A 13,625-nucleotide genomic window follows, 5' to 3' on the forward strand; every position below is an offset into this window, starting at 1 on the left:
GCACTTGCTAAGGTCCTAAGTAAAAGACAGAAGGGAACAAGTGTTCTGTATGATTCAGTGTGTAGTACATGATGGTAAGCAAGGATCAAATCATGAAGGGCCTTGCACATCACATTAAAAAGTATGAATTTCATCACTGGAAAGTGACATAATGAGTTTTCATCTGCACCAAGTGAAAGATGTCCTATATAAATATGAAACTTCTGCAAATCCAAATGAAGTCCACTCTCTTTGCTCATAGAGGAGGGAAACACATCATTTACTTTCAAAACATTTCTGAATCCTAACTTTGTTAGCCCAATTAGATAATTTCATTGTAAGTAATTAGGACAGGTTTTATTTTCCACTTATAACAGTGCTACAAAGGCAAATTAAGTATGAATTTCATTCTAAAAATAGCACAGCTATTTTTTTATTTTTAACCAAATAAAGTGCATTGAGGAAAATATCTTAGCTCAAAGAAAAGTTTAAAACATCAGCATTAAAAATCCACTCGGCATTTAGTGCATTGTTCTAGGCTATTATGATTTTATCCACCCAGAATATAAGTGTAATTCTTAAAAGATTTTTACTACTTGGGGTTTGTTCCATCTTAAAGCTCGTACTAAAACTTATTGGAAGACTAATTTGAAAGTAAAATTTAACTCTGCCTTTGCAGAAGCTACAAGATGTTCTACACACTCACCTTATTTGGCATAGCATTCCTTAGTCTTGTTAAAAAAAAACATAATAACAACTATATAAATACTATGGAAGCATTGAATGTTATTTATTATGTTTTGCCATGTTGTAATATAACGGTGCCAGAATTTATGCATCATATCCAATGAAGAGCTCAGTTGGTACCTTCAACAAATTGGGGCCATAAAATTTATATAGGCCATTGATGTGTACCTAGGGTTATTCAGCAGCTGGTTTCCTAATGAAGAATGCCAGAAATCGGTAGTTGGAGCAAAACTTGTTTAGGACCCTGAACCAGATAAAGTGCCAGGGGCACACCTTTACCCTTAAGATGGCTCTAGTTAAGGAGGTGGTTGGGAGCAGCTATTCAAGACCTATCCAAGGCAGTTGACTTTCTAGAGATAACAAATTTGCTGCTACTGTTCTTTCTTAACAAGGATACAGCTGTCACAAAGTCAGCTGGACAAGCTGCTTTCTGTAGTGATCTTACATTAACCAAAGAAACCTGGGAAAAGAAGCATAAAGAAGGTAGGCCTGAGCTGAACCTTCAAAGGGAATCTATCCTGTTAAAGTAGAGAGGTTGGGGAGAGGCTCATGGGCAAAATCAGACAGGTGGAAACAGGTGTCTTACACATGGCAATACGTAGCCTGGCTGATGTGGAGGATTATGTAACAATGCATCGAAAAGGGGCACCTGGACTGTGCAGTCAGCTGAGCAACAGACTCTTGGTTTCCACTCAGGTCTTGATCACGGTGATCACAGGTCAAGGGATCAAGCCCCGCATCAGGCTCGGTGCTCAGAGTGGATTCTGCTATGGATTCTCTGCCTCTGCCCCTCCCCCCACATGAACTCACTCTCTCTCTCTCTCAAATAAATAAATAAAATCTTAAAATCTTCCAAAAATTGGAATCTAAGGAAAAGACTAGTTTTTGTATTAAACCACCTGTTATGTTGCAGTGAGGCTCAAACTAATCATATAGGACCTTCTGCATTTTATCAACATCTGTGTGAGTAGCGATGAGACTAGCAGCAGGTGTTGGAGTTCTGGGGGCCTGGACAGCAGTCCACCTTCACTGAGAAGATAAAGATGGCAGGGGCACCTTGCTGAGCTGCCAGAGGGTGCACTGGAGGGTCACAGCACTGGGCCATAGCACTCACAAACCACTGCTGAAGTAGCAGCACCCAAGACCTACAAACCAGTGGGAGATGTCCTAACACTACTTCGGATGTGAGGGCAGTCAGAGCTCTCAAGTTAGAAGAATGGTCTGTCTGATCGGGGTGAAATTGAGAAAGGGCAAATGTAAAATTGAACATTTAAATAGGAAGAAGGAGTCAGAAATGCAGGATAGAGAAAGATAGAATAAATAAAAAGATGACAGAGGGAAGTCAGCCTAGCCACCTGCTGGTTTGACACACCGTCACCATAGGCATAGTGTTTTTCCTCATGCTTTAAATTCTTTCACTATTTTTGTTGATTTTCTCTGTTAAACCCTTAATATGGAAACAAGAGTCTGTCATATCCACATACATGATTTGCCTGTAACTATAATGAAATCATTGGGAAGAGGTCATTTAGTGTTTGAAGAAAACCAAAATTAATATACCTAAAGAATATTTTTTAATATGCCATGGTTTTGCCATATTACTAGCATAGCATTTACAAAACAAAAATTGGCTCCAAATCAAACTCTCCTGTATGATATGATTAAATGGATGCTTCATCAACCACAAGTGATTATGTAGATCACCATGATGTTTTGTGGAGACTCCTGCTCATTTGAAAAGTCAGACATCGATGTTTTCATCTTATGTATTCATCCTTATGAATAAACAACCAGAAATACTTGCCCTAACTTTACATGTGGTTATTTCCTCTACATTTGAAAATACTCCCCATCTGTTCTTTAGTTCTTATTATAATTTCATCACTGCCTTGAAAGATGATGACCATAATGTCCTTAACATAGCCAATATAATAAAAATTGCTGCTGAAATTTATATCTTCATAGCTTTTTCATAGTTGGAACTTGTTCACACAAAAGTTCTTTCTCAGAGTTACATATAGGTTCTAATTAGAGCTCCAATTAAAGCTATGTTTGCTAAGTAGTCTTTATAAACGTTAACACTCCATTGCCATGAAGGGGGTCCTACAGCCATTAACTGTTCTTTCATATCACAAAATATTACAAAATGCAAAAGATGCTAGATTTTTTTTGCTTTCCCATATCTCTTTTGTTTGAATGTTTGCAATTTCCCTAATAAGAAATAGCTTTAAGAAAGAAAGGCTGATTTCGCCTATTCTCCTATCTGTTCACCTGGAATATGCCAAAGGAAAGGAAGTCATTCAAAGCTGTGATGTTCATCCCGATTGGATTTCAGTCATAACAGACCACATTCAAAATATGACACTGTGCAAGGAAGCAAAGATAGGATATATAATTATATACAAGTGCATAACAAATTATATTAAAAGCCTTGACTTTCTGCAGTTTTTTGCTTCCTTTCGTCTGTAGACAACAATAGTACCAACCTGATGTACACCAACTTACAGCCATTTCACCATGTTAAGTACAATTTATTGAGCATGTAGTGTCAACCAGTTTGAGGGGTGTGTTATTTCAGTTAGTACTCACAATAACATTATGAAATGGATATTATCTCTACTTGACAGACTTTCTCAGTGAAACTTGGAAAGGCTAAAGAACTTGCCCTGAACACACACCTAAAATGTGGTGTTGCTTGGATTTAAACTGAGACCTCTTTGATGCTAAAACCTGTGATCTTACCTACTCTTCTGTCTCAATTATAGTTCATATCATTCTGTCAGTGAGTTGCATAAAAAAAAATTTATTCTGTGGTTCTCAGACTTTCTAAAAAGATTGACAAGTCCTCCCATCAACTCTAATTCTTGGTATAATAAATTCTTGGTGTAATAAGGTCAGAAAAAAGCTAGCACAAGCAACTAAAGAAATGATCTCAAATAAAATAATTTAAAATTTAAAAATCGTGTGCAGTGAGAAAATAGTGTGATTGTTGTAGTTCTGAAAGAGATCCCTACACCTCTCTGGCAGCCTCACATTCATCCACATTAACCACATACATGCCTGAAGCCAAAGATTTTCATTTAAAGGTTTCCATAAACAAATTATTACATTTCTAAGGAAAAATAATTCCAGGCTAATTTTAAAATTAACAATATGAATTGCTCAATTTTTCCATTTTCTTCCAAAATGAAAACTTGGAATATGATAGACTCTATGGATGTGCTCCATGCAGTAACCATTTTAAGTATATATATACTTATAGGCACCCTACATATATGTGTGTGTGTGTATCAGATCTAAGAACATAGTCTTTTTTTTCTTCTGTGTTTATGCATGCCAAGAAATTCCCTTAAAGACTGACTTAGTTTGGCGTCTACCTTTAACATATCAACTGTATAACTGGCACAGGTCCATCTCCCTTTGTACTCTACAGACATAGAAACCGTGTACGGGGTGTGTTTCCCATGAGATTTTTTTCAGAGTTTATGCTGCCAAACAGGCATTAAGCAACTCTAAATTCCTGAAAGTATGTAACTTTACAGGTACACAGTAGTGCATTTAAACATTGAAGAGAACTTTCTATTCATCCCGCTCTGCTAACACAGCCATTTAATCCTGACAGATGAGTCCATTTTTAGACCCTCCTTTGACTCTACAGATCAGAAGCCACTGCTGAAAAATGAAAAAGAAGGGAAGAAGAAATAGAGATCTATGATCATGGTCCCCAGAAAGCAAGAGCATGTTGTTCAGGTTTCCCGGGATCCAATATTTTAAGGTAGAGAGGGCAGAAGAGGTAAAAGCTGGAAAATGAATATGTTTTACAATAGCATTCAGGAATTCAGTAAAGTGAGCTTTAATTTCAGATTTTTAAAACTGAAAGAGATCTCAGAGAACATACAGTCCACGACTTAGCAAGTCATCCTTGCACAGGGGCCATGCTAATCTTCTCTGTGTCATTCCAGTTTTAGTTTATGTGCCGCCAAAGCGAGCACAGGGAATGTATAGTCCAAACATAATTTTGTCTCTGATGGAAATGTAAGGTAAAATGCCCCAAATTCACTTAAAAGTCAAAGACTATTTTATATGCTAGCTTGAGAAGTCTTTAGGATTGAAACACTCACAGGGTCAACAGTTTCACTGAACAGTATTTTCTTTAGTTCCCTATTGCATTTAGGTACTCCTTGAACTCATAGGAGTTATTTGAATGCTATTACCTCACAACACTGAAAGTGTTTTAACATAGAAGGGGGGGATATCCCATAGCCTACATATGTCAAACACAATTTATCAGCAAATTAAATTCAGATGTGCATGATAATTCATGAATAACTTGGGGAAAATGGCAACCATAGTATCCATTTGAAACAAAACCAAAAAGTCAAATCTCACTTGGTTTAAGGGTATATGAAGGATTTGGACACAAGCTGATAGTTGTTCAAATTTAACATTTTAGTCACTGAATAACCTTATGCCTTAATATGATGAAAGCTGCAGAGCCTTACTCCTGAAAAATCATTCATACAGAACAAGGAATAAGTCTAGGTTTTGACTGTCACATTGCTCAAGGAAGAGGGATAAAATAAAAAACCACTTAAGATAAGATCTTTCCTTGTTATACTTCATCATAGAGCGAGGTTTTCAGATGTTAGAGGATAAATTATGAAAAAAATAAAGAAGAAGATAGTAGGAGGGGAAGAATGAAGGGGGGGAAATCGGAGGGGGAAATGAACCATGAGAGATGATGGACTCTGAAAAACAAACTGAGGGTTCTAGAGGGGAGGGGTGTGGGAGGATGGGTTAGCCTGGTGATGGGTATTAAAGAGGGCTCGTTCTGCATGGAGCACTGGGTGTTATGCACAAACAATGAATCATGGAACACTACATCAAAAACTAATGATGTAATGTATGGTGATTAACATAACAATAAAAAAGTAAAAAAAGTAAACATCACAACTGTACAAAGATATATGTATGTGCATCGTGTGTCAAATGAGAGAACATATAGACATTCATTCACTTTGTTAAATCCTTACAACTCTCTATATTCAGGTGGATGCAGCATCTGTTTTTCAATTTTTTTTTAAAGATTTTATTTATTTATTTGAGAGAGAGAGAGAACACAGAGGGAGAGTGAGAGGAAGAAGCAGACTTTCCACTGAGCAGAGAGCCCAATGAAGGGCTCGATCCCAGGACCCTAAGATCATGACCTGAGCCAAAGGCAGACGCTTAACTGACTGAGCCATCCAGGTGCCCCTATTTTTCAACTTTTTTAAAGAGACTTTATTTATTTATTCAACAGAGAGAGAGCTGTGGGAGGGGCAGAAGGAGAGGGACAAGGAGACTCCCAGCTGAGCATGGTGCGGGGCTTGATCTCAAAATCCTGAGATCATGACCTGAGCAAAAACCAAGAGTCAGACGCTTAACCAACTGAGCCACCAAGGCGCCCTGTTTTTCAGTTTTTTAATTAACATTTTCTTTCTTTTTTTTAAAGACTTTATTTATTTATTCATGAGAGAGAGAGAGAGAGATTCAGAGGCAAAAGGAGGAGCAGGGAGCCTGATGTGGGATTCAATCCCAGGACCCTGGGATCATGACCTCAGCCAAAGGCAGATGCTTAACCAACTGAGCTACCCAGGCGCCCTTAGTTAACATTTTCAAACTCAGTGTTGAATGTACAATACAATGAATATTGAACACCCACCATCCAGATTCAAAAATTGTTAACATTCTGCCATATTTGCATGCAGTGCCTTAACATCATTTTTCAACACAGATGACTGGTCAAATCCCCACCTGCTACTGAGATCCACATTGCACCATTTGTGTATTTCTGGTGATAAGAACCTCACTACTTCCTAACATATTAAAGTGTCCAATGACCATACTCTTCTCTTACCCTGAACTAAAATCTGCCTTCCTTAAATTTCTACCCATTTATTCTAGTTCTGCCTTTAGAAAGACACGGTCAAGACTTTTTCCTTCTTCTCAAAACCCTAAAGTTCACTTTCATAACAGACTATCTCAGATACAAATCTCATTTGTATTTTCTTCTCTCATAAATTGAGTAGAGAGGGGGCAAAGAGAAGGAGATGTAAGGAGAGAAGGAGGGGCTATAAGCCTTCTTAAGGGTTGGCATTTTTTCCCTACGAGGTTTCATATGTGATATTTTCATCTTCATTCAGTTTGACGTAGTCTCAAATTTCAATTTTATCTTCCTTAAACCATGAGTTGTTTGGAAGTGTATGTCTTCTTTTCTGAAAGAAGGGGATTTTTCTAATTTCACTGTGGTCATTGTCATTTCCATTATATATGAAGTGTAGTGAGGGAACAAAAATCTGTATACTGTAATTTTTGAAATGTATTTAGACTTTCCTTAAGGGTGGCATTTAATCACTTTCTTTTAACATTCTCTCAATGCTTGAATAGGTTATGTATTCTGTACAGTGTTCTATATTATGTCAAGTAGTTCAAAGTTTGTTATCATATTATTCATATTTTCTATTCATTTCTGAAAAATATATGTTTGTTCGTTTAGTTACTAAGAGAGGTATGTTAAAATCTCTTAGTGTAATTGTGTGTATTCATTTTCCCTTTAGTTCTACCTATCTGTGCTTTGTCTATATGGAGGCTGTGGGATTAAATGCAGTTAAATTCTGATTTTCTGCATTTTCCTGGTAAATCAAAACTTTTATTATTACATAGTATTTTTTATTCTCTAGTAATCCCTTTTCCCTTTGTCTGATATTAATATTGCTAGCCAATTCTCTTTTGATTAGTGTTGGCATAGTACATTTTTCATCTTTTTTCTTTAACCTATTTTTCTTTCCATCCTTACATTTAAATCGTTTCTCTCGAAACAGCATATTTGGGTTTTGTTTTTGTAATCAACCTGAGAACTTTGGTTTTTAGTAAGACCATTTAATCTGTTTACATTAATGCAACTATTGCTGTGATTAGGTTTAAACTGCCATTTTACTATTTGCCTTCTATTTGTTCTGCACATTTTAGTTTCCTTTTCTTTCCTCTCTTCCCTTCTCTCTAAAATAATGGACCATTTTGTATTGTTCCATTTCTCGCCTGTATTAGATTTGTATTTTTCTGCTTTTACTATTCCTTTAGTTTTTTCCCTAGGGGCTACTTAACATGCATCCTTGATTTATCAAAGTCTAAAATAAATTAGTAGTTTTACCTCTCCCCTGACAATGCAAGGACCTTCAAGTACTTAAACTCTATTTACTTTCCTGCCAACTTATTATTCTCATGTATTCTCATGTATTTTAATTATAAATATTTTATAAATCCCAAATATTTTATAAATCCCAAAAGACCTTCTTATTGTTTTATACAGTCAGTATTCATTTAGATTTACTCACGTATTTATCCTTTCATTGCTTTTCATTGTGCTGGAATTTTGAATCAAAAAGAGAAAGGAATTTAGTGCATATCTGGTGAGTTCCACCCCTCCTTCATCCTACCTCTCAGCTTCATTTGGAATTCAGAAAAACATAAGGGCCCTGAGGTATATGGGGAAACATTGTGCAGAAACATCATAAGTAAGATGTAATGAAATGGGTAGGAAAATATACACAAGAAGGTAACATGCTCTGAAGGCAAGAAGCACAAAGATATGCTTTATTTAAAAAGCCTTAAGCAGTTAATGATTTGGAGGAGTATTGCCAAATTACACTCAGCAAATTTAGTAGTATGCCCCAATTTAGTGGTCACAAAACCTGTTTATTGTTGAATGAACAACAAGTATAATGTAATTGGTTTCATACAATTAGGAGGTCACCAAGCCATGCTTATTATAATTGGCATTGCCATAGCCAGGGGCTTGTGCGACCTCAAGCAATGATTGGCCTGAAGGAGTAAGCCAAGAATGTGTGTGCTTTGGGCTAGGGAGACTGACTAATCTGGCTGCAAGGCTCAGGGAGGGGGCCAGAAATCAAGTCACAGTGCTTAGTGGACTCAGCTGAATGTGGTGTCCATTCAGTTCATCGCTCTCCAGGGGTCTGATCTGGAGCTGGGGATGGAAGGTGGTTGGGAGGAATGAGGTAAAGAGGAAGGCACCAGAAAACTACAATTGAAATGTCAGTTCAGAGGCATCCCACAATAAGATGGGATCATAATTCCTCTGAAAGCCATGCAGTTGGAAGCTGGTCCCCAGCTTGTAGGGACTGGGCTTTAACTTTCACACAGACCATCTTTAATTCAATCTTTAAGCAAAGATTAACAGCGCTACTTGTTTCAAAAATACAGTTTTACCTCCACAAGGTTGTGGACTGATGACTGGTTGTAATATCACTCCAAATACCAGGGTCATCTTTTCCCAAACATGTTTTTAATGGATAATTAAGTTTAAGAAGTAAAAAAGGAAGTTTAGCTGGGAATGACATATTCACAGAGATGCCAGAGAACACTCCTGATGATTACCAATCATTTATCATTAGAAAATGTTTTTCCTAAAGATTCTGAAAGCAATAAGCTTCACTTTGCCAGTGTGCAAAAAGAGCTGAAGAATAATTAAGGCCTTTGTTTCCTTGCTGGTTCTGTTTTAGCTTATGAGCGATGGGTGCATTTGGTCTGTGTGTAGTACAGATGAGTCACAAGCTGAACTGGCCAGGTCTGCCACTTGGTTTTCTCCCCCATGTTCATGAACTGCATGTCTAACCTCATCCCATCATCTTGCAAATGAAGACCACTAGCCACAAAGAAGACTGGGTGAGAAAAGGTCAATTTGCAGGGCAAATCAGTCATCGTTGCTGGAAAAGCAACTCCAAGTACATATAACTTGATTTTTCCATATGAGAGCAGCATATTTCAAAGGTTCTGATAGAACACAGTGCAATGACAGGGACTTCCAGGACACTTGACTCACCACTCTATAAAACAAAGAAATGAATTATCAGGGAGGCTGATGTTTATTGATTTTGGTGATATTTTTGTTTATCATTTAAAGCACACCAAATTATTAACAATCTGTTTTGCCAGAACAGATAAGAATCTAGAACTATAAATCTACTGCTGGCTATAGATGAAGACAGTTCTCTTTTGTTACTTAATATCAGTATTTATTTTCTCCACTAGAACTGCTTAGCTGGGGTGAATTCTAGATGATAATTTCAGAAGGGTGAAAAGCTAACTAGAACTGGGCATTTAGCCCAGATAAATCTGATTCCAGTACTATGAAAGAAGCAGCAAGGGAAATAGAGAGTCTTTGACAAAAATTGTTGATAATTGGCTAAGGACTGGGGAGGGAAACAGAAGACTTGGAGAGCTATGAATGTTATTCTAATGTAGAAGAAAGACACAAGGGAGGAATCAAGGCACTACAGATGAACGATCCTCTCTTTACTTCTAAGAAAAATTAAATATATATATATGTAAAACTACAATTCAAGGTCTGCTATCCAGAGCTCTTAGGAAATAAGTCTTTCTGGAAACCTAAATTGCAGGGGCAAAATGGAAATCTGGGGTTTGAATTTCTACTCTGTGTGATGTTGGGCAGGTGACCTCACTTATCTGCATTTCAGTGGCATCCTCCTGCCTCTTCCATAAATTGTGCATGATGTGACCACTTATTCCACAGAGCTGTTATCAGGATTAAATCAGAGGCTCGCAGATCCATTTTTCTAATCAAATAATAAGTATTTAAATATTGCTAAGCACTTACCTATTTTTACACCCGTTAATTTTATAATTTTAACAAATTTGTATATGAAGTTACATAAAAAAATCACACACCTCCTTCCTAATCGAAATTGAAGCAACATAATTTAATGTCTTGAATACTCAGATTGTCATTACTAAGAGCCATGAATGGATGAGGCAGTAGTAAAACAGCCATACTCTCAGCACTTGTTGAGCTAGCTCCTACTTTCCAGGATTATACTGAAAAATAAGGTGAAGACCCAAAATAACAATAAGATCCTTACCCAATGCGTCCCTTTTATTTAAAAAGTTTTATAGAGTAAATAGAGTGCTGGGAACTAATTTATTGTCCTGTCACTGGAAAGGATTAGGACCAATCATTCTGAGCAGATGGGTATTATCTAGATTGTTAAGAATGTGAGAAAGAAGAAAGAAAGAAAGAAAGAAAGAAAGAAAGAAAGAAAGAAAGAAGAAGAAAGAAAGAAAGAAAAGAAAGGAAGGAAGGTGGGGAGAGGGAAGGGAAGGGAAGGAGAGGGGAAGGGAAGGGAGGGGAAGGGAAGGGAGGGGAAGGGAAGAAGAGGGGAAGGGAGGGGAGGGAAGGGAAGGGAAGGCGCTAGGAATAAAGTAGCTCCTTCTCACAGCAAACATGAAGCCCTGACCTCTTTTTTTTCTACTTTACTCCATTTATGAGATTAAATTAGTATGGTTGCAGAAGATATAAGATTGTAAATTCACCCAGATGAAGAAATAGCAACTTGAATTTAACCGCTGCCTTTGCTTTAACCACAGGAGTTCAAAGGACAGTGCCATCAAGTAATATTCACAAAGCATGCACAGTGCTCCCCACAGAACTAGTAAAGATGTGGCTATTTTACTCTAAGGGTTACAATCTGGAAACAAAAAGATATATTTTGAAGATTCTGAACTCTTAAAAAAAAATCCATGCATTATTAAGGGTGGACAGTCTATTTTATAGATGGAGAAACAGAGAAAAAGAATTGATTCCATGGTCCTAGATCACCTGGGCAGTGACAGATGCAAAATCACTTCAGTCTCTTCCTCCTATTTCAGTGTGTTCTCTCATCACTGGGCAGTGGTGGATTATTCCAAAGTAGTTATGAATTATTCCTTAAACCTAAAGCACAAAGTTTAAATGGTAATCTAAAGCATTTAAGGTACAGAAAATGTTTGCCCATGAAAACACACTCAATGTCCATGTCGTGGTAAGTTATCAAATTATGAAGAGAACATTGCAGAGATTAAAATGTTGCATAAGAGAGAGAAAGCAGCATGAGTCAGGGGTTTGGGAAATATGAGTCAGAATGACGGGAAGGAGCCAAAAACATAGAGAATGCGGGCCTAAGCAGGGACTTAATGGACACCACAGAGATGTGGACACAGTTGCCTCCATTAACTTTTGAGAGGAAACCAAGTATGCAGTCCCATAGACTGGGGGTCCGCATGATAAAGAGGCTAGGAGTAAGAGCCGAGCAAAGATCAGACTGCATTATTTGAAGCAATAATGGTGCCAAAGTCAGCAAGAAAGGGACCTACAACAGTATAAATCACTAGGAGGGAGAGTGTGGGCACATTTTTGAAAAATGAGGGAATCACCAAATACTGCCCTTAGCTATTCTTGATGCATTAGAATGATGAAATGTGAGTTGATTTACGTGTTGTGATATTTTAGGAAGCACACTCTATTATTTTGTTCTCTGGCTATGTTTACATTAGGCTGTGTCTACATAGTTCAGAGCTGCTCCCCGTGATGTCCAATTCAAATTCCAATCCCACTTTGAGGCCCTGAATTTTTGCTTAGGATTTGCGCTACCACTTTATGAGCACCTTCAAGCAGGCACCGCAGCGGGCTCCTCACACACAGCCCCTCCAGCCATGCTGACTCCAACTGCCTTGCAGACCACTTGTTTCATTGGAGGTTTTCTAATGCGAGCCTGCCTCCTGCCTAGAAATAGCCTCCTCACCTTCTTCAAAACGCAGCTCAAAACTCCCCTGGCCCAGCAAACCTTCTACAGCCACCCACCTCCGATGCTGCCTTATGCCTCCTAGTTTCTGCACTTCTCAACAACTTTGCTTTCCTACAGTTTCCGTGTGCTGACATCTTGCTGGTTTTGCTGTTTCTCACATCTTGCCTGTCACCCTTCCAGTGATTAGTTCCATAAGATAAAACACTGATCCTACGTCCTTCAAACTCTAGGCATGGGTTCCAGCAAACGATTATCATTCATTCATCCATTTATTGAACAAACAGAAACCCACGATGTTTCATGCACTCTGCTAGGCATTAGGAATACAGGAAAAAGTAAGACGTAGACCCCATCCTCAAAGAGTTTGGGGCTAGGGCCCAGGGAATGTGTTAACTGATTGCTTAAGAACTGTGAGCTTCACTGTCAAGGATAAATTATAGATAGTTTAAAAGCAAAACAAAAACTCCTCTCCCAGAGTACTTTTTCCTAGATTACCAAGAAAATCATGGCTGACCTGAGTCGTTTCCCTTATGAATAAAGCAGTGCTTTTGCCATTTGAGATACTTCCACCACAGAGGCCTTTCATAAATGAAAAGTCTGGGAAACCAGGTCTTCTGATATACCAGCATAGGAATGGATATTCTTCGAGTCTCTGACATAGATGTATGTTTTAGTGACTTACCACGTTAATTTTCTGATGTTTAAGACAAATAGAAATGCATACAAGTAGAAAAGGAAAGCGTAGAGGCAGCTGGCTGGCTCAGTCAGTAGGGCGAGCGACTCTTGATCTCAGGGTTGTGGGTTTGAGCCCCCCATGTTAGGTGTAGAGATTACTTAAAAAAATAAAACCTTTAGAAAAAAGTGTAAGAGACTTTAACAATGCATAACAATTCTTACATGACTTTCTCATATGACATATGCTTTGTGAGTAAATAATAACAGGGTCTCAAAGTACAACTTTTAAAATAATAAAATTGTGTTATTTGAATAATGGTATGAATTGACAGTATAATCGAAGATCGTTCAAAGAGATCCTATCTGTCTATGTGTTCTTCAGCATTAGATAAACTGCTAAGAGCGAAGGAGAAGATAAATCATCTCAGCTTGAGTTGGAGAAGCTGTAAATGAAAATGTAGTCAGTTCATTTCCTAGCAGATCCAGCTCTAGGTATATGACAGAGCACGCATTCAACTCCTTTGGAATAATTTCTTGAAGGGGATTTCATGCAGTTGTGTTTTACTGAATTTCAGGAAGTTTCCCATC

At 37.8% G+C, this 13,625-nt stretch overlaps 1 protein-coding gene, 1 long non-coding RNA gene and 1 other non-coding gene across 6 annotated transcripts in view; 1 reads left to right on the forward strand and 2 right to left on the reverse strand.

Moving 5' to 3' along the window:
* EFEMP1 (EGF-like fibulin extracellular matrix protein 1) overlaps nt 1-13,625 on the forward strand; it is a 58,622-nt gene that overhangs the window by 26,073 nt on the left and 18,924 nt on the right. The gene's annotated exons all lie outside the window — the stretch shown is intronic.
* On the reverse strand, nt 4,612-4,718 carry LOC118532924 (U6 spliceosomal RNA). Its single transcript, XR_004915953.1, has one exon. It is a non-coding gene; the product is annotated as a U6 spliceosomal RNA (small nuclear RNA).
* The window catches only part of LOC118521388 (uncharacterized), a 212,601-nt gene continuing 210,766 nt past the window's right edge, over nt 11,791-13,625 (reverse strand). Inside the window, exon 10 of the long non-coding RNA XR_013441817.1 lies at nt 11,791-13,624. This is a non-coding gene — a long non-coding RNA (uncharacterized LOC118521388). The remainder of the gene's footprint in view (nt 13,625) is intronic.

This window comes from Halichoerus grypus, chromosome 10 (assembly GCF_964656455.1).
Source record: "Halichoerus grypus chromosome 10, mHalGry1.hap1.1, whole genome shotgun sequence".
Taxonomy (NCBI): domain Eukaryota; kingdom Metazoa; phylum Chordata; class Mammalia; order Carnivora; family Phocidae; genus Halichoerus; species Halichoerus grypus.